General features: G+C 37.8%; 1 protein-coding gene across 2 annotated transcripts in view; it reads left to right on the forward strand.

Moving 5' to 3' along the window:
- The window catches only part of CHODL (chondrolectin), a 407,133-nt gene that overhangs the window by 18,179 nt on the left and 365,829 nt on the right, over positions 1 to 23,125 (forward strand). The window contains exons 1-2 of one of the 2 annotated variants that reach the window (XM_067034949.1): positions 6,854 to 6,878; positions 7,308 to 7,358. The gene's annotated coding sequence lies outside the window, so the exon portion shown is untranslated. Of the gene's footprint in view, positions 1 to 1,732; positions 1,768 to 6,853; positions 6,879 to 7,307; positions 7,359 to 23,125 lie in introns of those variants that run through there. The other variant, XM_067034948.1, reaches the window with a different exon arrangement.

A 23,125-nucleotide genomic window follows, 5' to 3' on the forward strand; every position in this document is an offset into this window, starting at 1 on the left:
GCAGAAAAGTGACGAGTGTGTGGGTGAGAGGGCCAGAGATGCGTGGGTGGAACTTCGTGTGAAATCGGTAGACTGAAGCAAAATAGTATCATTGAACTTTGAGTTAGGTGCCAGTTGAAATATTTAGTGAGGGAAAAGTTCGTTTTCAAGTTTCATAATTTAGGGATAATCTTATATACAGAAGCTTATTTTTTACAGATTGTTTTAGAAATGGGGCGCCCCTCCCCTGTAATATGGCGCATTCCTTACACGCCCACGAGGATAATCCCGGAGCCCCACCTCTTACTTTAGGTCCTGATGCCTTTTTGCCCACTTTGCTTGGCATTTTAAACCATTTTTTTAAGGTTATAATTCATGTAACACTTTCACTTACATTTTCTATTGTAATCCTCAAAACAGCCAGAGAAGAGAAACGAAAAGAGTTCTCTTCTTTTGCATTTTAAAAATGACTTACACAGATTATCTATTGGTTAGAAACAGAGCTGGGACTTGAACCCAAGGCTGCTGACGTAAAATCGCTGCTATTTTCCAGAGCATCATAAACAGCTGTCCTGGTTACACCAACCAAGAGAAAGGGGACTAGGTTGTCAGTTTACATGTAACCCGTGGTAGGAATGGATTCCATAGATCTTGGGAACTTCTAGGCCAAATTGGCACTTGATATAAACCATCAGTGCCCCAGAAAAGTGGTCTGTGTTTTTGCTACTTGAAGTGTAGGAGACGAACCAGCAACATTGGCCTCACCTGCCTGGTATCTTGTTAGAAACGTAGACTATCGAGTCTCACCCAAGACTTCCTGAATCAGAACCTGCATTTTAACAAGACCCCCCAAGTGATTCCTATGCAGATGAAAGTTTGAGAAGCACTAATTGAAATAGAAAAGTCTATGCGTTTTCTACTTGAATTTCACATTCTAAGTAAATATGACTAAAATGTCTTACATCTTGGATTCTACCCATCTTTTCAATGAAAGTGCTTTCTAAAATCACTAACAAGGGACTTCCCTGGTGGTCCAGTGGGTAAGTCTCTGGGCTGTCAAAGCAGGGGGCCTGGGTTCAATCTCTGGTCAGGGAACTAGATCCCACATGCATCCCACATGCATGCCACAACAAAGATCCTGTCTGTGTGCTGTGGCTTAATGATTTTCTTGTATCGAACAAGTTCTTTTCACTTCTCATGGTTATCTCTCTTTCTGTGGCCTTTTGCCTTTTTAACTCTCCTTAAAACTTTCACCTTGTTTTTTATTTTTAAATTATTTTTAAAAGTCTATACATTGGGGTTTAATTTACAGAAATAAAATTTTCTCGCTCTAAAAGTACAGTTGCTGAGTTTTGTCAAATGTATACAATAGTGTGTCCACCACCCCAATTAAGATACAGAACATTTCCACGACCCCAGAATTCTCTATGCCCCTTCTCAGTCAAGCCTCCCACCAACATCTGATCTAATTTATATCACTAAAGACACGTTTTACCTGCCCTAGGACTTTCTGTACATGGGAATAAATGGTATGTATTCTTTTGTGATTGCTCTCATTCAGCATGTGTTTGAGATTCACAATGATGTTTTGTAATAGTAGTTCCTTTTTATTGCTGAATAATATTCCACAATTTGTTTATCTATTCACATATTGATGAATACTTGAATTGTTTCTAGTTTGGAGACTATTATAAAGCTGCTATGAGTATTAATGTAAAAGTCTCTTTGTGTGTTTATGTTTTCTTTCTCTTAGGTAAATAACTAGGAGTGGAATTGCTGAGTCGTATGGTAAGTGTACACGTACTTTTAATTTTTTTTTTTTTTTTTTTCTTTTTGCGGTACGCGGGCCTCTCACTGTTGTGGCCTCTCCCGTTGTGGAGCACAGGCTCCGGACGCGCAGGCTCAGCGGCCATGGCTCACGGGCCCAGCCACTCCGTGGCATGTGGGATCTTCCCGGACCGGGGCACGAACCCGCGTCCCCTGCATCGGCAGGCGGACTCCCAAACACTGCGCCACCAGGGAAGCCCACGTACTTTTAATTTTAAAAGAAATTGCCGGGCTTCCCTGGTGGCGCAGTGGTTGAGAGTCCGCCTGCCGATGCAGGGGACACGGGTTCGTGCCCCGATCCGGGAAGATCCCACGTGCCCGTGAGCCATGGCCGCTGAGCCTGTGCGTCCGGAGCCTGTGCTCCGCAACGGGAGAGGCCACAACAGTGAGAGGCCCGCATACCGCGAAAAATAAAAAAATAAAATAAAAGAAATTGCCAAACTGCTTTCCCATATGGTTATGGCATTTTGCATAGTTAGGACTGTTTTGTTTTCTTGACGATTTGACCCTTTTATCACTGTGATATTTTAATCTCTGGTGGTATTTCTTCTTCTGAAATCTACTTTAACCGATATCAGTATAACCACTCCTGCTCTTATGATTAGTGTTTCCAGGTGTTTCTTTTCTCCTCTTTTTATTTTTAACCCCTCTATGTCTTTATATTAATGTGCTGCCTGTTTCTCTTAACAGACTATTTTTTCCCCTGCTGGGTACATCATATTTTCTTGCTTTTTATATGATATGCATTGATTGGTTGCTGAACAATGTAAAAGTGATATTGTTGAGTATAGTAGGCAGAATAGCTCCCCAAAGATGTTCACACCCTAATCCCTACATCCTGTGAATATGTATGTAACATAGCAAAAGAGATTTTGCAGATATAATTAAGGTTGTGGACTTTAAGAAGGAGATTATCCTGGATTACTACGGGGTGATCCCAGTTTAATCACATGAACCCTTAAAAGCAAAGAACTTTCTCCAACTAAAGTCAGAGAGATGCAGCAGAAGAGGAAGTCAGAGTGTCTGGAAACTTTGAGTTAGCATTGCTCTAGGAGCAAAGACTGGATCCCAGCTGACAGCCAGCAAGGAAATGGGGACTTCAGTCCTAAAACTTGGAGACACTGAATTCAGCCAAAAAACTGAATGGATTTGGAAGTTCAATCCACTACCTGGCTGATATCTTGATTTTAGCCTTGTGAAATTCTAAATGGAGGATTAGAAATCCATTGTACCTGGGCTTCTTACCTACAGAACTGTGAGATAGTAAATGGTATTGTCTTAAGCCATTAAATTTGTATTAATTTGTTATGGCAGCATTAAAAAACTAATACATTGAATGTCTAGATTTTTAAAGAGTGTTGGGCTTTATTTGGGAGGCTGTTACTCTAGTAGCATATTTTTAACTTTGTGAGACTCTAGACTATCCTTTTGCTATAAGAAATTCTAGTTCTCTCTAAAGGAGTGGCTTAGGCTGTCTATTGTACATCACAGGTCTTTTTAATAAAGCTTCTAAACGCAGAGAAAACTCAAATTATTACTTTCCCTATGAGTTCCAGTAGCTGTTCATATTGTAGTTCCCAAGTAATTCTTTTTCCCCTGGTAATTAATTTTGGCCCATCCTCTTGGAGCTTCACCCTGTACATGCACAGCTTAGTATTCAGGCGAAGACTTAAAGCGTTTTCTGAAACTCTTTCTGTGTATAGCTCTTCCTTTCTAGCATTCCTGATTACAAATTCCAGACATCTTGTACTCCCCAGACTCAATCTTTGTCTCCTCATCCCAGCTTTGCTTGGATCTCCTCATGTGGACCATGGTTTGAAAGTACCTCCAGGCATAAAACCAGGGCAATTGTAGGGCTCACCTCATTTGTTTCCTTTCTTTCTGGGATGACATGTTTGCTCTGTGTGTATTCCAGTGTCTGAAAATAGATATTTCATAAATTTTGCCCTGTTTTCTAAATTTGAAGAGCTATTCTGGTACTCCTTACTCCATCCTGGCTAGAATCCCTTGTTATTTTGTCAGTGGATCCTTCATTCATCAAATAAGAGCTTCTTTCCGGGTCTGTTCGCTTCCAATCTAGTTTTTTTTCAATCCATCTTTCACAGTCCATTATGAAATAAACACAGGTGAACTCCCCTTCTCAAAAACTTGTCATGGCATCTTACCTTTCTCATAACAGTAATACATGAATCTATTCAGCATTTAGACAGTTACAGTGGGCTTTCCAGTTTACTGTCTCATTTGATAAAACCTAACATTTACTTGGATAGTCAAGGGTTTTATTTTTAATTAACTGCCATCCTTTCTAATTTAGTAACTGAGTAAAGTGTGCAAAAATGTGTTACAAACTGTAAGGGGATATACAAAGATTAGTTATATAATTTGTTCTTGACCTAAGACAGACATTACCTTGACTTCAGGCTTAAATCAATTAGGAATCCTTTCAGATGAAAGTAACAGAAAACCTGATTAACGGTGTCTGAATCAGGTAAGGTTTTATTTGTTTCACCGAACAAGATCTGAGGAACCATCTCCCGGCAGTGGTTCACTGGCTCATTATATCAGGACTACCCTCTCTGCATCTATTCTGGCTTTCCCTTTCAAGAGCAGAATGGCTGCCCTACAGTTAAGCAACATATTGTCTTCCAGGCAAGAGGATAGAAGTGGAAGATGTAGGGAGAAGTGGGAGGGAAAGCTGCCTCTTTCATTTTTGTGAGGAATGAAAAGCTTTCCTGAGAGACCCCAGCAGATTTCTGCCTTATATCTAATCACTAGAAATTATATGACAACAATGGATTCTAGGGTAGTGAGTGTTTAGTTTTTTCAACCTCTGTGACAGAAGGCAAGGAAAAGAAGTTAGGTATATAAACCAACAATGACTGCTAGAGAGTTTACATAATTTTCTTTTCTGAATATCATTTTTATGTCTGCTCTGGTGCAAATGACCCTCGCTCATCATTCCAATGAATGTCTGCTATAAAAATTTCTCTAATCTCGCTTTTCTGAATCCCCACAACTCTTGTTCACACCACTGCTATTCTTGGTATTTTTTCTGGCATGTTCCTATTTTAAAGTAAAGGATTCAGTATACTTAGTGTATCTATTCATCCATCTCTTACCTTTGCTGTCTTTGCTTCTCTTTATGTGTTAATTCATTCTCTGCTGTTGGAGATGTGCTTCATCCATTTAGCCTGGAAGATGGATGCACGCAGCCCCAGGCTTAGAGCCTTCATGACCCTAAAGGACCCAGAAACTCAAGATGTGTGCATAATCAATTGCATTATTATTTCCACTTCTTCATACCCTTCCTCTGCCATGTGACCTCATAGCTCACTATAGTGGGAAGAATATATTTCCCCACCCTGATGGAGTATTAATGAACATGATGTGAGCAGAGACCTTAAATGTGCTTGTGTGATTTAGCTTGGCTTCTTGTGCCTCTGTCATATATCACTAAGAGAATTTCACCCAGATAGTTGCCAGTGCAAGGAGGATGAGAGATGTGGAGCAGACCTGCGTCCAATCAGCAGCTTAAAGCTAGGGAGGCCTACCTGACCTACAGACCTGTGATAGATGCTTGTTGTTATAAGCACTGAGTTGTGGGTTGTTTTGTTATGCAACAGATTGTAGTGATGGTTGTTAATACAGCAGGATTCCAAATGGCCAAGTTTAATGCATATGCTCCTTTCTGAATCAATTATAGTGGCTAGTATTGGGTTGGCCAAAAAGTTCATTTGGGTTTTCCATTAAGATGTTATAGAAAAGCCGAATGAACTTTTTGGCTAAACCAATAATTTAATTGGCCAGGCTTGGATTACATTCTCGCATCTCCCACCTCACCCCTCCCCAGAAAACAGGTTGGCTCAGGAATGGGGCTGCAGGGATTAAAATTTGATCTCATAATATGGGAGAAGAACTTCTCCAAAGAAAAGTGGTTGCTGTTACCAGAAGAAGGGAGTTGGTTTGAAAATATAACAAACAGGCAAAAACTATTGTAATTCACTCTGGTGTTCTTTATACTTCAATATTCATTGCTAGAATTTAAGCCGGTTGTTTGCAAGGAACCCTGCTTTAGTCATCTTGTATTTCAACACTTACCTTACAGATTGTGCTTGTATCAGTTAGGATTAGGTTTCACTGCAGTAATACAAAAACCATGAATACAAGTAACTTTAAAAGATACGGCTTTATTTTTTCTCTTACATTAAAGTCTGGAGATGTGCAGTCTAGGGTAGGTATGGTGGCTCTGACCCACAAAGTCCTCAGGAACACATGCTACTTCTAGTTTTCTACTCGTCATCCCTAGGACGTGGGCTCATCTTTTTGTGCAAGAGATAGCCCCTTTCGTTAGAGACAAATGTTAAACAGCAGAGTGGAGGAAGATGAGAAGACAGGGCAAAGAATATATACCAGCTGCTTTTTAAGGATATTTCTGAGAAGCTGCTACAAAACATTTCTGGTTACTTCCCACCCTTCCAGTGATAAGAGCCTGGATGAAAGGGAGACTTGGGATCAGACCTTTATTCCAGCATCCATGTGCCCAGCTAAAAATCAGGGCTTCTAAATAGGAACAGTGTATATTAGAATAGGCAACAAGCAATCTCTGGTACAGTACTCAATAGATATTTCTCAAATGAATGTGTTAGGTTAATGAATCATGTATTAAAAATTAAAATTGGTTAATAAACTCTGAATACTAAATTTTCAATCTTAGATTCAATGCTGGCTTAAATAACCTACTTGAGATAAAATACCTATCCTATTTCTCATTTTTAGCAAGCAAGAAAGCTAAAATTGACTGTTTTAGAATTTTTTTTGCTTTACACTCAAATTGAGCAGTGTGGTAGGCTTATTTCAGTATTGTTGATCCATTTTCTAAAAGTCTAATTTTTATAGGATTATAGACACAGTTTAGTGCTGCTCTATTGGAATTCTTAACTCTGAAGAAAATGTCTCTCTTAAAATTATGGGTCCTCTTAAGCTTAGACCAGCATCCCTTCGAAAGTTTGGGCTACAAATATTTGCATCAAAGGGATTTACCACCTATAGTTTCAGTAACGCTGACTTTATGGGTAAGCTGTCTGTTGATCCATTGTCCTGTTGTGCAAGCAGAACAAACCAAACCTATTTCCAGTCTGTAGATGAATTCACTGTTGGCATTGCTGGGAGGAGATTCAGAGTTAACTACTAAGCTATTGATTTTTTTTTTTTCCACTGTGGTTCAAATCCAGTCTTTAATAATGTGCACAATTCCTGCTGTTAAATTCAAGGTGATAAAAGGAAAGTTTGGGATTGATGTCTGAAGTTAGAAAACAGTCTGTTTCACAATATTTTACCAGAGGTTTATTTTTATATTTCATTGTATAAATATCAGATGTCTGGGTGTGGAATACTCAAGCTAGAAATTGAAATCCTGACATATTTCTGAGTTAACTATTAGTGTAACTTTTGAGTTAGATAGAGAATTTTAAATTTCAGAATTTTAAATTTTAAATTTTCAGGATTTTCTTTAATTCAGAGAGGTTTGTGGATGGGAGATGATAGCATTAATGGTAAGTGAAAAAGAATACAACTTTTTTTGTTTTTGGAATTTCTACTAAACGTGTACTTTTTCACAAAAGTTAAAACTAATTCAATTTTTAAAATACTTTTTTTCATTCATTTAATCATTCATTTATTTGTTTGTTCATTTAACAATTTCTTATTAAATGCTCTTTATATTTGAGATACTTTTCCAGGTATTAGTTATACAGTAGAGAGCAAGAGAGTGCCTACTCTTGAGGAATTTACCACTGATGCAAGGGACAGGCATTAAGTAATTGCTTTTGGAATGGAGTTTTTAATGGCATTGAAATATATTTGCATTTTAATTGCCATAGCACTATAAAGATGTCTAAGTACCACATTGGCAGATATTTTTGTATTCTGCTTTTTTTTCATTATTCTGATAAATTTTACATGTTAAATATAGTAATGATTCACTTATCTATAATCTGTAGGAAATGAGGGGTTCCACCACAGTTTTTTTTTTTTTCCAAAATTACTGGAAAATGATAGTTTTTAAAACTTTAAAAATTTTAGCTATTTTGAAAGAAAGCTGCAATAGACTGAATGTTCTCCCCAAATTCATATGTTGAAATCCTAACCACCAGTGTGATGTTATTTGGAGATGAAGCCTTTGGGAGGTGATTTGGTCATGAGGGTGGAGCCCTCTTGAATAGGATTAGTGCCCTTCTAAAAGAGACCTTAGAGGGCTCCCTTTCCCTTCTGCCACATGAGGACTCAGTGAAAAGGTGGTTGTTTATGAACCAGGAAGTAGGATCTCACCAGACACTGAATCTGCCAGCACCTGAATTTTGGACTTCCAGCCTCCAGAACTGTGAGAAATAAATTTGTGTTGTTTATAAGCCACCTAGTCTATGGTGTTCTATGGTATGGGTAATAGCAGCCCAAACTAACTGAGACAAAAGTTTTCAAAAATGTATCAACGTTATATTCTTTTTTGCCATCTTAAACTATATAGAAGATAATTTCTACATTAGCTGGGGAGTTAAATTTCTGTGTTAGAGTAGACTAAGTTGTAGTAAAAATAGACTTAGAAAATCAATGACTTAATGAGCAAGAAGGTTATTTCTCCCTCATGGCATAATCGAGGGTGCTCCAGGTTGGTAGCAACTGTCTTCCACATGGTGATTCAGGGACCCAGATTCTCCCATCTTGTCATCTTGTGACTCTTTTATCCTCTGACACCTTGTCATCAGGTCAAGGCTTGTTCACCACTTCAGGTTCAGCCAGTGGAGAAGGGAACAGTGTGGACGAGGCACACCTCTCTTAAAGGCTGGAGTCCTGAAGAGGCAGGTGCATATCACAGCTACTCACATATCATAGCTGAGATTTTAGTCACATGGTTACATCAGTCTGCAAGGGAGACTGAGAAATGTAACCTAATTATGTGCCAGGAACAAGGAGTGGATGAATATTGGTGGGCAGCTAGCTGTCTCTCACATAACCCGCAATTCTGGCTGCCAAGTGTTTGTGTATGTCCTTCTCACATTCATCCTTTCTCCATGCAAGACATTTAGAGCACACTCACACCTTTCCCAAGGGAGACAGCTCAAAGTTCCATCTACTTACTGTATCCAGCTCAAATCCAAGGATTTCTGAGTGATGTTTAGTCTTTTCACTCAGGTCCAGATGTAACTCAGGTAGATCAGGGTGACCCAAAAAATTAAAACCCCTATTCAGGTAAGAAAACAATGAGAGACATAGCAGTCATTGGTCCATAGCACTGATGGAGACCAGCTGGGCAGGGGTCTCAAAGACCTCTGCTCTGGCAGTGGCGGAAGTTCCTTGATTGCATCCTGTTTTTGCTCTCTGGGAGGGAATTCTTATCCATTGCTCTCTGTGGTCCCTTGCGCTACCTTCTGGAAGAACCTTCTTCATCTATTATTCTTCTTGGCCACATCTGAAATGGGTTGTGGGAATATGTTCCCCTTAGGGGTTGTGTGTATTTTGCAGCTTTTTGTAAGCCTATAGGTTGTTTTAAGGCTCAGAGTCAGATGGATCTTTGGCTCATAGATTCTTTACCAACACAGTTTCCTCAATCTCAGGCTCATAGATTCTTTACCAACACAATTTCCTCAATCTTAGTAAGCTCATAGTATATTTGCTTCCAATATGTCTGTAAGCACAACTAAAATTTTTTCTGGATGTATTCTATACAGTACTTCAGTTTTTGCTTTCTTCTTCTTCTTCCTCTGACATGTTCTTTTATTTTAGTCACAGTTATCTTGAGGCCATCTGAAGAATTAGGGTGGACTTGGAAGGTAACAGTCTGACCTTTTGCTGTTTAATCATTATCACTCCCTTAGGAGGCCTTCTCTGATCACCCTACTTAAAGCTTCCAGTCAGTCCCACCTTACCCCAATCTTTAAAAAATATCATTACTTTCATGTATATTTGAAATATGTATATATGAGATACATTTATCTTATTTATCATGGTTATTGTTTATTGTCTTCTTCCTCTATCATGTAAATTCCATGAAGTTTGGAAGTTACATTTTCTTCTCTCATATATCTCAGGGACAGAGAATAGTGCCTGCGAAATATTTGTTGAATGAATAAATGAATGAATGAATGATTTGAGAGTGTGCTGACTTTTCAGGATCTGCTATATACTATTTTGTTAATGAGCTATGCAAATACTGCTGGTTATAGCCATTTCCTCCTCTTCCATGTAAACAGAATCCTCATTTTGTTCGTTGGTAGAGTAGGGCAGGGAGGATCCATCTTTGTTTTCTGTTCTCTAGCCATAGAGAACTCTTCTATGCCAGTTATGGAAATTACATTCTTCTTCATCTAGTCTAACAATGGACAAGTTTCAGTCTTGGCAATGAGAGGTAAGCAAAAATGTGGTAGAATGGAAAAACCTCTGGAAATAAAAAAAAATTCTGCTTACCCCCTTCTTTTTGCCTTGGCTATTCTTTACTCTTGTGTTGATGTGATGTTGAAGCTTTACCTGCCATCTTGTGACCATGAAGGCAGACATTGCTAACATACTGAGGTTGGAAGAATGGAAAGGTAGAAAGGACCTGGACCCATGTGACATAATTGAATCACTGCAGCAACCTGGGATTCACTTTTTTAAAAAAAGATAATAATGTCTACTTCATTTAATCATTTTTTGGTCTGCTATTCTGTTACTTGTTGATTGTAGCTGAAAACATCCTAATTGATAGAGTAGCAGTATCTTCAGTAGCTGCTGAGACTAACTGACCACTATTCTGTTCATGCATATCCTTGAGGAATTGACAATAAGGGTACAAATGAATAATCACTGAGTCATCTATCTAGCACACTGTTACCACAGAGCAAGTGCTTATTAGCATTCAAATTCAGTATAACTAGTGGAACTGGTTAGTCTTTTAGGCACTCCTAGTTGGATAGAGGTAGTCTATGCTGTCATTCCTGCAATGGGCCCACGTGGATTATACTCTAAGGCACCATTTGAGAGAGGCTCTTTTCTATTGCCATAGAAGGAGTGACACCAGTGTAGACAATTTTGGCCATATTGTTTATTTCTTATCCACTCAGACATAAACTCATTGGTGGAGATTATAGGGTTAAGGAGTCGGGTGGGTTAGTCTTCCTCTTTCTCCTCCATCTCTACCCCTAGGTACTTCTTAAACACCCAGGAGAATGGAACTGACTCTGGCTAGAACGTGTTGATCAATTTGTGGCAGCTTAAGTACTTTGCTACAGGCTATTGGTAAAATTTGCATGTATGCCTAGAAAATAAATTAGAACTGCAGATTGTTAAATATTTCAGTTTAAACATCTGGAAAACTGTAGTGGTTTTTTGTCTTCAGAGATAAAACAAAACAGGGGACTTCCCTGGTGGTGCAGTGGTTAAGAATCTGCTTGCCAATGCAAGGGACATGGGTTCAATCCCTAGCCCGGGAAGGTCCCACATGCTGTGGAGCAACTAAGCCCGTGAGCCACAACTACTGAGCCTGCCCTCTAGAGCCCGTGAGCCACAACTGCTGAGCCCGTGTACCACAACTACTGAAGCCCGCACGCCTAGAGCCCGTGCTCCGCAACAAGAGAAGCCACCACAATGAGAAGCCCGCGCACTGCAACAAAGAGTAGCCCCAGCTCGCCACAACTAGAGAAAGCCCGTGTGCAGCAACAAAGACCCAACGCAGCCAAAAATAAATAAATACATTTATAAAAAATAAAATTAAATTTAAAAAGCCCTGCAGCTTTATCTTCCCAAAGTAGCTATCTAGTCATTGATACATTGAACCTTTTTTTTTGCAAAGTCATTCAGTATGTGCAAATGGCAATGTTAGCTGACAAATGAGGATGTGGGCTTTCTATCTGGAACTCAGTAAGAGAAGATGACTATATCCAGCTCTTTTTCAAAATTAAAGTTCAAGTGACAAATTCATGTATTCTCAGGATGAGTCTCAGTCTCTCTACAGTGCATCATAATATTAGGTTCATTGGCTTACTTTTTATGTTGGGCTCATTAAAAGTTTATGTAGGAAAAAGGTTTATATAGGAAAACTCAAAAAGTAGTGGCTTAGAGTATTGTACTGATTTCTGATAGACTTAACAGATAGATTAATTTATATGCTCATGGGAAACTGTTCAGGAGCTACTCTTAGTTTATTTATTTAAAGTTTGTATCAAGTACCTTTAAGTCTAAATATCCTTAATTTTTTTCTCTCTGCTTTAGAATGGTTTGGGGATTTCCATTCTTTGTTTCTGTCTACTCTCTGATCACTAACTTCTCTAATGGTATTTGACTCTTTCCTTTGTTTGCTTCTGGTTTGTGATATTTAATGACTAGGTTCAGTTAACCAGATGTAGGGGAGAGATTATAATTTTCATCTTTGATACACATAAACTTAGTATTTTAAAAAGAGGAACTGCTTATGTATACATCTGAGAGGAAAACAAAAAAATAGAATATTGTCAAAAATGTCCGGGGACGTAAGGCTAGCAGCTATGCCTGTACCAAAACATGTTTTGATTTTCTTCTGAGGAGGTCAAAGTATTTCATATATTATTTTATGTTAATGACATTCCTACTGTTGTACAGGAGCAGATGCTACCTCCACTTTATGTTGTGGCATTGAAGAGTGACTTATCCGTGGGACAGAGATGAGAATGAGTCTAACAGCAGTGAATTTCCCAATCATAAATTCTAGAGTCCCTGCAAGGGGTCTGCCTCGTTATGAGAGTCATCACATGCAGGGAGCCCCAAACTGTGGTGTCCCACCAGGTTTTTATAGTTCATGTATAGTTTCTCTTCTGCCAGATGCAATTTGTAATTTTTTTAATCATAAGGAATATTGCCTAGTAGCATCACTTCCATTCTACCTTTTTCAGGTTTCCAGGGAAACAGTGCTGTAAAGTTAACCAGGGTCAAGTTTGTTCATAAAGGACAAGAGGTTTTGTTAATGCTTTACCTGCAGTTATGTAGTCTCTTTTGTACTATGAAGACTGAGTTGGAGTCTTAGCAGATGTTGGTCACTGATCAAGTGTACACTCACCCTGGTTCTTGAAAAGCTGGAGTGGGTTACATGTAATTTTATAGCTAACAAAAATATTTTCCAACCTTATTATTTTATAAATAAAACCCCGTTATTCCATGTTTCGTATTTACAACTTCCGTAGAGATTGAATTAGCTCTTGGCACTTTCCCAGTAGTACAGATCAAATGTAGTGGAGAACACAGCCCCACTGTTGGGAATTCCCACTGAGTTAAAATGGTGTAATCCAGAGTGAAACAACCTTCAGCATATAATCTGACTGTCTACTTAATACAACTAAAAGGGCATAGACAAAGACAGATCTTGCCAGGCATGTAGGAAATACAGGCATACCCCAACAGGATTTCTCCTAGTTTAACATTTTTCTAGTAGAATGCCTGTGACTTTTAATATGTCATAAAGTGTACATATCTCAGCTGTAGGAAAAATTTATACTTGTGCTTCTAAAATATAATATGCTCTGTATTTTTTAGTTGTAATTTACATGTGGTGAAATGCACAAATTTCAAGTATACAAGTCAATAATAAATCAATACACCCAGGCAATCCACACCATTGTCAAAATGTAAAACATTTTTACCACCTTAGAAAGTTCCCTTGTATCCCTTCCTGTTCAATCCCCTATCTTTCCCCCTACCCTAAGGTAATCACTATTCTAATTTCTATCAATATCAATTAGTTTTACCTGTTTTGAAATTCATATAAGTGGAACCATAAAGTATGAACTCTTTTGTGTCTGGCTTCTTTTGCTCATCATATTTTTGAGATTCATCTATATTATTGTTTGTAGCAGTAGTTCATTTATCATTGTATGAATATACAGTACTGCAATTTGTTTTTCTGCTACCTTTTGTTGGACAATTGTGTGGCTTCCAGTTCTAAGCTATTATGAATATGGTAGCTGTAAGTATTTTTGTATAAACTTTTGATGGACTTGTTTTCATTTTTCTTGAATAAATACCTAGAATTGCTGGGTCATAGAACAGGTATACATTTAACATTTCACGACTTAAGAACCTGCCAAACAATTTTCCAAAGCACTTGTTCCATTTTGAATTCTCAGCAGCAATTTATGAAAGATCTGGTTGCTCCACATCCTTGCCTATATTAGGTGTTGTCAACCTTTATTTTCAGCCATTCTAGTATGTATAAAGCTTCTGGAAGAAAGAAACATGAGAATATCTTTGTGACCTAGAGGTAGGTAAAAATTTCTTATAGAAACCACTAACCATAAAAGTAAAAATTAAATAATTGGATTCATTAAAATTAAAAGCTTCTGCTCTTTGAAAGATGCTTCTGCTCATTAAAAAATGAAAAATAAACTATAGACTGAAGAAAAATATTCACAGTAATATATTTGACAAAGGACTTGAATATATAAGCAACTCTTATATCTCAATAGTAAAAATACATACAATTAGGGCTTCCCTGGTGGCGCAGTGGTTGAGAATCCGCCTGCCGATGCAGGAGACACGGATTCGTGCCCTGGTCCGGGAAGATCCCACATGCCGCGGAGCAACTAAGCCCGTGAGCCATGGCCGCTAGGCCTGCGCGTCCGGAGCCTGTGCTCCGCAACGGGAGAGGCCACAACAGTGAGAGGCCCGCATACCGCAAAAAAAAAAAAACAAAAAACAAACAAAAAAAACATACAATTAAATAAAAGAAATAGCTAAAATACTTGAACATAATTTAACAAAGGAAGATATACAAATATCCTGTAAGCACATGAAGAAGTACATAGCACTGTTAATTGTCAGTGAAATGAAAAATCAACAAAATATTTCCAATGAAACAATGTATAGGAGTGTTTTTGAGTTATTTCAGCCGCAACATCAGACCCACATGTTGATATTTGAAAAGCTCTTGAGTCTTCAGAGAGGAGATGTTCAGTATATTGCTAAATTATTAGCTATATTGATTTATTGGTTATTGGGAAGTAATATTTAAACATTTTATGTTCTACCATGCTGGTTCATTAATTATTTAGGGTGTTTTACTGCGTTTTAGGAAATTGGCTGTGGGTTTGTGGTTGACATATACAGTATAATTTTTCCCATTAAAATCATGGTAATTAGGTTCACAGTATTTTTTACTGAACTATTCAAGAACAGATTGCTGAAATTAAGAGGGAGGCGATGTATTTATTTATTGATTAATTGAATTCTACAATCAAAGGAGGAAAGGAAAGTATTTAAAGACTATTTTTATTTTTATTTAGAATTTAAAATATTTCTTAAAACAATCTAATGACCATTTGAAAATGTGAAGTTTATATTTTTCAAAGCTAATATTACTAAATGACCTAATTATTCATTCCCCAGTATAATAGAAATGATAATATTGAGCTTCTTTCTCTTACAGACTTCTTCCTTTCCCTCTTTTCTGTCCTTCCCCTGATAACTATATTTAAGTGCCCAGAATATAGAATCCAAAATAGACAGATGAGTAGGTTGTTATCTGTGTCTTTCTTGCTCTAAACTATGATTAGAACTAAGTTCACCTGAATTTTATCATTATCATCATCAAGAGCCCTTTAAAAGAAAAAGTATTTTTTATAACACTTCTAGAAGTTCTGTCCAAGCTCTTCCCAGAACAAAAGATCTGGTGAACAATAAATTTTTTATATTAACAATTCAAAGTGATAGGTCAACTTTATGAAGCTGCCAGGATCCTCAGCATGGTTAGGCTTCTCACTCACCTCTAGAGTAGGTCTCTCAACCTTGACATTATTGACATTTTGACTATTGATTGTTGTGGGGACTGTCTATGCATTGTAGGATGTTTAGCAGCATCTCTGGCCTCTGCCTACTAGATGCTCGTGGCACCACCCTCAGTTATGACAACCAAAACTATCTCTAGACATTGCACCCATGGGGTGCCACCTTCTTCCCCCTCCCCCCCTCCCCTGCCAACTACCTGCTGCCTCTCCCCCATCTTCTCCATTAAGAACCACTTCTCTAGAGTTTATCTTAACTATTAGGTTACGTTCAATACCTAATGCATTTTTTTTTCTTGGAGTCCTTTAGACTTTGACCCAAGAATGGCCTGGAAATCTTTGGAATACCCTATACTGAAGAATACTGGTTAGTGACCCTTATCACCGTAGTTATTCAAACTCAGCACTAAATTAGAATCAGACCATGCCTCAGAGGGAAGGCCAGGCATGAGGAAAATAGCAGTTCACTTTGTTAATTTCAGTTTAGTGTCAAGCATTTCACTCAATGATTTATTATGTTATTTTTTAAATATAATATGTTATAGTTCCCCAAAGAGAGTTCTTAATCCTCTTAAGAATGCAGTAAATTCCTTTATACCTGCTGTAAGTATAATTTTCGTGGGCCCTGAAATCATATATGCAAAACAGGTAACATTTTATTTTCCCATTTTTACATTTAGTTTCTATTATATGCCTGATTTCTCTTGATGTTATAAAACTATATCTAGTCATTTCCAGGTGAACTCAGTCTTTGTCATACTTTCTCAGTCAAGCTTAAAATTGTGTCAGTTCTGGATTTTACTTTCCTCTCCTTCTCTTTAGGGTGGGGCTCCTGTTCCAAGGCATATTTATGATAATGACAGGATTGAACTTGAGGTGGGAAGTCAGGGAGAGAGAGTATCTGCTCTTTGGTGGTCATAGTATTTGTCACTCTCCCTAAGGTCACCTTCTGAAATCTCTGTGCTTGTAAAAACCTCAGTTCCATGATTCACACGGCATTTGGGTTACAAATTTAAGCCCCTTTGGCCCTCAGCTCTCTCCTTCAACAAACATCTGAGCCCTTCTTGGGGAAGTGGGGAAAGTTTATTTGTCCACTTCTCAGTGGCGAGTTTAAGGTAGAATCAGAGCCTCATTGTTCCCTTATGTCATACCCAGCCATGTGTAATTGCTGGCTCGATGTTATTATGGTGTAGAGAGACCCACACCATCATTTCTGTCCTGGGGTACCAAATTGAAGTGGTAGATCTAGAACACCACACTTTTCTCCAACCTTCTGTCTCCCTAAGCTACACACTTGGGACAGACGATCCTGTTCCAATCCTCCTCATGTGTGCGTTTAACCCCTTTGCTTCTCCTTCATGACTCCTTTTCATCCTAATCAGAAGGCTCTTATCTTCTGGGCATGGAAGCTTCAGTGGAGAGGAGTGATGTAGTCTCTTTCTGCAAGTACTTTTGCAATGTCTTTGTTGTCCTGGAACACTGCTTTTGAAGCTAAAAGTAAAGAATATGACATCCTTTTCTGCTGTTCTGCAGTAAATTTTCTTTTACTGAGTTAGAAAATGCCTTAGAATGAATAGAGTGAGGGAAAGTTCTTGGGGCAACATTTTTTTTTACAATAGTAATTATAGAGCATGGATTTTTAATGGATTTCATATTGCAATGAAGACATGAAAACATTCCTTCCTCTCTTCTTTCTCCACCAAGAACCAGTCAGGTTCTAGCATTTTAAAAATTTTATCTTATGATCTGATTCTCTTCCATTGCCATGGTTACTCCCTTCTAGTGACCTCCCCAGCATTTTGCAGTAGCCTTCCATCTAGGCTTTAGTCTCACTCTGACTTTTGCATCCTACATACTGATTCCACATGAATCTTTCTAATAAATAGTACCAAAACCTTCAAGGATGTTATATTGTCTCTAAAATAAATTACATTGACATCCTGTATAGTCCAACACCAACCTATTTTATAAAATTCACCTCCTATTTCTTCTTGTAATGAAATCTCTAATTTATATGTGCAGAAGAAAACACTGAATACTTATTATGTTCCAGACACTGGGAAATGGGAGAAAGATTCCACTCAGACTGAAAGATTCTTAATGATAAGAACTGTGACCAACAAGAAACTAAGGAAACAGTGGGAGTGCTTATTACTTTGATAGGTTTCATGCCTCTATGCATTTTTCTACTTCAGCCAGGCTGAATTACTAATGTAATTAAAAAAATTTTAGTAATGTGGCTACATTATAAAAAGTAAAAACAAATGTGAAATTAATATTAATAATACGTTTTAACTCAGTGTGTGTAAAATACTATGATTTCAACTAATCAACATACAATTATTAATAAGATAGTTTACATTCTTTTTTTATTCTAAGTTTTCAAAATCTGTTGTAAAGCTTATACTGTCAGCACCTCTTAATTTGGAGTACCCACATTTTAAGTCCTCAATAGCCATGTGTCACTAGTGGTTACCATATTGGATAGTTATATCTAGAGCATTATTTTGCCAAGAGTAAGTCCTTGATAAGGACCGGAAAACTGACTCATCAGTAGAGTGAATGGAATTTAAGAAGAGATGCAGGGAAGGGAACCGTCATGTACCAACCACATATTATGTACTTGCACTGGTAAAAGCCCTTTAGTTGGTTTTTTTTTTTTCCCTCAAAGCCGAGTCTGAGATAAGCATTTGGGAGAAGGTAATCTATTAGAGAGATGACTCCAGGAAGCTAATTAAGGGTACATTATTGAGCCAGTTTTGCTATGGGCAACTGGTGCTCAATTCTACTGAGGACCCTCCAAACAAGTGTATAGAATGGGCTTCAGAATTGTCCCTTCAAAAATGGAAGACTGAGGCATTTATCCACTGACTCCCATTCCTCATTGGTTGAGGGTTGACCCCTCTGGTTGTTAACTGCTCCATGTTTCTGGAATGTTCTCAGAAGGATGAAAAATTTTACATCTTCAGAACAAGTCCTGAGGCAGAAAAGTTGAGAAATAAGACAGACACCTGGGGTAGAGTTTTGCCATGAGCATGGGAATTATCTAACACCAGTTGGAATCACTGATGGACCAGGCACATGTCAAAGCCTCTGCTATGCATACATTATATAATACTTGTGAAATAGACATTATTATTTCCAGTTTAAAAATGGGGAAACCGAGAATCAGACAAATTCTCATTCCTGTTCAAGATGACGTAGCTTTTAAGTGATAAAGTGTGTTTCTATACACATATGACTCATGACAAGGTCCACAAAGGACATATTTTGGGAGATTTTTCTTTTTTTAGGGAAAAAGTCCAGAGATTTTTTTTCTTTTATTACATCTAATTTATTATTCCAGAAATTTAGACAAATCTACAAAGTAGGTGTTGATTGAAGTCTCTTTAACCAGTTTTTTAAAAAATTAATTTATTTATCTTGGCTGCACCAGGTCTTAGTTGCGGCATGTCGGATCTTTGTTGCAGTGTGTGGGATCTTTAGTTGCAGCATGCGGGATCTAGTTCTCTGACCAGGGATTGAACCTGGGCCCCCTGCATTGGGAGACCAGGTCCCACTGGAAGTCCCTAACCAGTTTTTTTGAAAGGGAAGTACAATAAGCTTTATAGCAGAGTCTCATAAGAATATGATATACTATTAAAAATGCACAGTTGCTCTTGTGCTTGATATGTTCTCTGACCTTCAGAAAGAAATTTCCAATAAATTTTGAAAGCTCACTTATTTCCATTATTCACTGCTGAATTTCTAGTGCAGAGCTCATTTTCAAGTCGATTATTAGTACTACAGATCCTCCCTAAATAGAAGAGACTGAACACATCACACACTGGACAGCTCCCATTATCTGAAATAGCCATAAGCCGCTGTAATGTTAGAGATTTGGTTTAAAGGATTGTCCTCTTGGAAGACTGGCTGTGGTTATTTGTGAGGCAGAACAAATTATAAAACTATTATGGCCTCAGAGATGTATGTTTCTAATGACTGCTCTTCACCAGTCCATAAAATGTCTGCTTTAAAAAAAAGGGGTGAAATATTAGAGCCTTAAAAGATTAGGTCATTGGGATATTATTAAAAAGGTCTTTATAGAACATGGATGCAAGGCCACTGGGGTATATAACTTACCAGGAATACTGACAGGAATTCATCTGCATAAAGAAAGAAAGGCAAGTTTAAAAATGAAAAAGAAAAGGCTTAATAACAAAATAGTAATAAAACTAACCTAGAAAAACAGTTGAAAGAATACTGTTACCTGTGTTTTCCTCTGCAAAGGGCTATGGAATTGGGGTTACTCAGGGATGAGAGAAGGAAGACAAAGAAGCCTTTTCTTTGTCTCTATATGCTTCTGTATTTACTTGAATTTTATATACAGAAACATGCATCGTGTATAATTTGTGCAACTAAAAATAACTAAATATACATAAAAATATCTAAAAATAATCTTAGACTAGAATGCCACAAATAGACTTACATTTCAGTTTTATTCTGCTATTTTCACCTCCAATATAACATTCAAATCTAATAACTGCAGGAAAATAATGATGAAGGGAGGGAATCTTCAGAATATTTGATGTTATCAACAGTTCCATTTTGTAGTTAGGGATGCATTCCAGGTTCTCAATGTGTTCTTCAAAAATTAAATTTTACTGTTAAATATGATTTTATGCCTGTCAGACTCATTCTATGCACTGGAGGACATGGTGCCTTGTGCTAATAAGCACTCAATAGAAGCTTTTTGGACGTTACAATGATGAAAAACCAACCTGAAACAGAGAAGAAATATTTGACAAAAAAAGGGGAAACTAAATGTTTAATATTTAATATCTCCTTTTGATCTCTTCTTTAGAAGTATTTATTTTAAAGTATTTGTTCTTATTAAAGACATATGTGCTTTCTTAGAGATATATTTGGGGTCCTGCTTGACCTGTTTCATTGGAGTTACCTCTGTTCCTGACATTTGGAAAAAAGGGGTTGGGTGCCCATCATATTTTGAACAGCTGACTTCCCATTCCTGGTCCCAGCTGATTGAACCAAACATGTAGCCCTAATTCAAGCTGAGCCAATCAGCTTGCCTATTGTGTATCTGAGGAAGACAAACACTCCGTCAGGTGATGGTGGTCTCTGGAACTACGGGCTGAGACAAAAACGGCCACATTGGGATCCTGTGCATTGATCCACAAGCAGAGGAAATCACAGGAATGATTCAGATTCCCAGAAGGAAGCATAAGAGAGTAAGAGGTGATGTGCTCAGCGAGAGCAGGGACAAAAAGAATTGTTGTCTTGTTTTATTGCTTTCAGATTTAAATTTCTTGTGAGACCTGGCCCTGCTTTCTGTCTGGTTATATGGGATGGTCCCGAATACTAGCTTGTTTAAGATAGATTGAGTGAGCTTTGATTTTTGCAAAAAAAATTTAGAGAATATGTAAGAAATTCAAATTGCCTGTAAAAGCATACCCAATGTAAACATTTCCTTTGAGTCTGTTTTGTTCCTATAGAAGTGCTATAATCATACTCTCTATAAAATCTCCTGTTTTTCTTTTTTACAAAGTTATGAGCATGTTCCTATTTTATTAATCCCGATGCTGGTTGAAGCCAACTCTCATTTATTAGGACCTACCGTCATACGACTGAACAGGTCTAGAGAAAAACATCACCTTGCTGACTGGTCTCACTCTTAACTCATTAGTATTAACCACAAATGGTCACTTAATAACTGTCTGGCAACAGTACTGCATTTCTCTAGTTCTCCACTTGCCATTGCCCAAAGACTGTTTTCTTCTTTCTTCTCTCTCCTCAGTGTTTCCTCCTCCATCCTCACTCTTTGCTGAGATCTTGTTTCCTATTTTACTGAGATGATAAAAGCCACCAGAACAGTTATAATATGCCCGTACCACCATGTCCACCCACCCAAATGCTCTGTGACTATATATTCTGTCTTTCATTACTACAGGTGAACTTGCCACACTCTTGGCTAAGGCCAGTCCCTTCCACTGGCTCACCAATTTCCATGCCCTGTCACATGTTTAAAGACAGCGCATCAGCAGTTGGCTTTTCTGTTCTGTAAAATCATGTTTTCTCTGCTGCCTGCTCATTTTCACGAGCTTATAAAATGCTCCTATTTCTCCTATCTTAGGGAGAAAAAAATTTCTAGACTCTATTTCACTTTATTTACTGGGTCATTTTTCTGCTTCTGTGAAAAGCAAATCTTCTCAATGGTTCTATCTACTTGTTATCTGCGGTTTGCTCATCTCCTGTTTTCTAATCAGGCATTCATTCTCATGACTCCTACAAAACAGCTCTTATAAAATTGCCATTGACTTTCGCATAGCTAAAACCAGTGCTTGCTGTTAGTTTTCATCTTACTTGAGCTGTTGTCAGTATTTGACAGATGATCACTCTTCCCTTAAATATTTTCTTCACTTGACTTTTAGGATATTGTACTCTTGGTTCTGTTCTTACTTTACTGGCTCCTCCTTTTCAGGATCATTTGTTCCATGCCCTGTGCTCTGGTCCCTCTGTATATTCCCAATCTCTAACATTGGTGTGCCCCAGACTCAGCCTCAGATCTCTACGTTTTCTACACTCACTGTCTAGGTGATCTCACTTAATACAAAGGTTTTAAATACTACCTATATACTAAGGGCTTTCAGATTTACTTTTCAAGCCCTGACCTTTCTCCTCATCTCCAAATTCACATACCCAACCGCCTACTCAAAACTTCCTCTTGGATGTCTAATAAGCATCATAAATCCCCAAATGTCTGATGGCCTCAGGACTTGAACCTTGGAACTCTTCTTTATTTTTTCTTTCCTTTCCTTCTTTCTTTTTTTTTTTTTCGGATAGAATTATTGAGATATAATTCACATAGCATACAGTTCAACCATTTGAAGTGTACAATTCAATGGTTTTTAGTATATTTAGAGTTGTGCAATGTTTACCATAATCAATTTTAGAACATTGTCATCACTGTCAAAAGAAACCCCCTGCCCCTTAGTTTTTATCCCCTACTTAGCTTTCCTTCCCACCATTCCCAGCCCTAGGCAACCACTGCCTCTATAGATTTGCTTATGCTGGACATTTCATATAAATGGAATCATACAATATGTGGTCCTTTGTGACTGGCTTCTTTCTCTTAGCATAATGTTTTCTAGGTTCATACACGTTGTACTATGTATTTCATTCCTTTTGATTTTCAAATTACATTCCATTGTATGAGTATACCACACTTTAACCATTCATTGGTTGATAGTTGGGTTGTGTCCACTTTTTGACTATTATGAATACTATTGCTGTGATCATTGATACACAGCTGACCCTTGAACAACACAGGTTTGAACTACACATGTTCACTTATATGTGGATCTTTTTCAATAAATGGGTACTACAGTAATACATAATCCATGTTTGGTTGAATCTGAGGATGTAGAACCATGGATATGGAAGACTGATTATAAAGTTATACTCTAATTGTCAACTGCAGAAGGGTCGGTGAGCTTAAGCCTCATGTTGTTCAATATTTTGTATGGACATGTTTTCATTTCTCT

The sequence above is a fragment of the Kogia breviceps genome, chromosome 5 (genome assembly GCF_026419965.1).
Source record: "Kogia breviceps isolate mKogBre1 chromosome 5, mKogBre1 haplotype 1, whole genome shotgun sequence".
Classification (NCBI taxonomy): domain Eukaryota; kingdom Metazoa; phylum Chordata; class Mammalia; order Artiodactyla; family Physeteridae; genus Kogia; species Kogia breviceps.